Source organism: Echinops telfairi, unplaced genomic scaffold (assembly GCF_000313985.2).
Source record: "Echinops telfairi isolate 266 unplaced genomic scaffold, ASM31398v2 ScPeMD7_6;HRSCAF=24_0, whole genome shotgun sequence".
Lineage (NCBI taxonomy): Eukaryota > Metazoa > Chordata > Mammalia > Afrosoricida > Tenrecidae > Echinops > Echinops telfairi.
The window spans coordinates 3,053,842-3,056,405 of NW_022103902.1; the positions used below are offsets into that span (position 1 = coordinate 3,053,842).

Genomic DNA, 2,564 nt, shown 5'->3' on the forward strand with positions numbered 1-2,564 from the left:
CTATAAATGTTTGCTTAAGCTCTTCAGCTGCATACTTACCTGGCACGGGAGATACCATGACCAGGAAGGTGGTTTTCCCAGGGCGAGGCTCACCCATTGCACTCCGGGTGTGCTGACCCCTGCGATTTCCCCAAATGTGGGAAACTCGACTGCATCATCTATGGTAGTGGGGGACTGCGTTCACACTCTTCCCTGTTTCAGAGAGAGAAAACAAAAGCTCTTCAGCTGCATGTCAAATTACACATTTTTTAATTTGTTTATCATTGAAAATATACTCAGCAAAAGAAATGCCAAGTGCACTACTTTCTACATGTACAAGCCAGTGACAGCGACTACATTCTTCACACTCTACCACTCTCCTTACCCTTCTGCTTTGAGTTGTTTCCCCCCTTAACATACATTCATGGCCCCCTAGGGTTTCAGTCTAACTCTTCAAATTGCTGTTGTCCTTTAGATCGCATAGAGATAGCTATTTAAAAAGCATAATTCTTAAATAGCTAAGTTAAACTATTCTTTGGCTTTGGGATTATTTCTGGGGATATTTTTGGTCTAAAGGCTAGATATTTAGTTCAGGGTAATAGTTTTGGGGGTTCATCTAGAGTTCATGGTTCCAGAAAGTGTAGAGTCCAGGAGAATTTACAATTGTGGTTTTAATTTCTTCCTTTTGATCAGGATTTTTCTATTGAATTTTTAATCAAACTGTCCAGTGATAGTTGTGCAATATCCAATGAGTCTGTTTACATGATAAGGAAGATAGTGGTTCAGGAAAGCACCTAGACACACAGTCTGTCCTTGACCTGTTCCCGACTCTTGGTCTGCCTTTGCAGCTTAAGGCAAATGGAGACCACTCTTTCCTGGGATTGCTCCTTACTCACTTTGAAGACTCCAGACACATGCAAAGAACTAGGAGATAGAATAGAAGGGCTAAATAAATTAGGCCAATTAACTAAGATGCCCATGAAAACGTGACTCTAAATCTCAATAATTTTTGTATTTGTGTTTTCGTTATCACTCAGCTCCAATTAATGTATAGCTTTCTTCTGACTACCACTACAGATAAGATATATTACAGATGCAGTACTCAATTGCACTTTTCATTCTGTTTAGGCCAGAGGGCAGATTCTCTGCAATTCTAATTCGGTAAATGCATTGACACTAGTGTTATGATCCATCATATGGTATATCTTAATTGCTTTAAGTTCACTTTAAAATGATCTTTATTCTTCAGTTTGTGTAGAGCATGTTCTTAAAATGTCAATTCAGACAGTTGCTTGATAGTGTTTTTTTATATCTTTTACATCCTACAGATTTTTTTTGCCTACTGATTGTATGCTTTGCTGAAAGACAAGTATTGAAATACCTTAAAAACAGCTGTTGAGTTACTTACTTATCCCTATAGTTCTGTCAGGTTTTGCTTCACGCATTTTGGAGCTCTGTTATGAAGCGGATCACTTTTATGGTCATTATTTCTTCTTGGTTAATTGACTCTTTTATCATTATGAACTATTCCTCGTTATTTCTGGTATTTCATCATGTCTTAAATTCCACTTTATCTGATATTAATCCTACCACCCTTATGATTGATGCTTCCATTATGTATCTTCTTTACCAATGCTTTAATTACCCATTGAATATTTTCCATTGTTAAGTAGTTCAGGACTCAAAAGTGGTTGCAAAGATAGCACAAAAGTTACCATGTACCCATTACCCCACCCTTATCACAGCTAATTCCTTACATAAACACACACAAAACCCCAAACTCACTGAATTGAGTCAATTCTGACTCACAGTGACTGCAGCTCAGAGTACAGCGGCCCCGGTGCGTTTAGAGAGTGTCACTTCTGAGAACGAGAGGAGGAAGCCTGGTGTCTTTCCTGTGCAGCTGCGTGTCAAACAGAACTGATGATATTCCAGGTAGTAGCCCAATGCATAACCGCTACATCGCCAGGACTTCTATATAAGTGCAGGACACAGTCCAAACCTGGACATCGCCATGGACCATGCCATTAGCTCAGTTACAGATTTATTTGGATTTCAGTTTATACACGGGCTAGGTATGTCTATGTGGAAGTGTGTGTGTGTGATTGCATGAAATTATAGAACATGTTTGGTATATGTAATCTTTATTAGCATAATGATCTAGAACTGTTCTATCACGTATTAAGCACAACCACTTCTCCTTATTCCTAATCCCTGCAACCACTGTTCTAGTCTCATATTTTTACTACAGTAAGAATGTTACATATAGGGATACATCAATTTTGTAAAATAAAGCCATTCTAATAAATCTATGAATGATAATAAAGTAGTTTATTTATTATGCTATTGATATACAGCAATGGAAAACTCTTTAAGTATATATGTCTTTATGTCGTAATATCCATAGTTCTCACCAAATCTAGTGTCTTTTGTAGCCTCTTGTTTTGTTTACACAGCTGCCTCTTGATCCATGTACAAGTGCCGAATGAGCACAATGAAGTGTTCCGGAATTCCCATTCTTCTCAAGACCATCCACAGTTCATTATGGTCCACACAGTCGAATGCCCTTGCATGTTCTGTGAAAC

The 2,564-nt window shown here is 38.2% G+C and overlaps 1 non-coding gene across 1 annotated transcript; it reads left to right on the plus strand.

The window, feature by feature from the left end:
* Nucleotides 1–31: 31 nt before the first annotated feature.
* On the plus strand, nt 32–195 carry LOC115868057. The gene has a single exon (XR_004045388.1). It is a non-coding gene; the product is annotated as a U1 spliceosomal RNA (small nuclear RNA).
* The last annotated feature ends 2,369 nt before the right edge of the window (nt 196–2,564 follow it).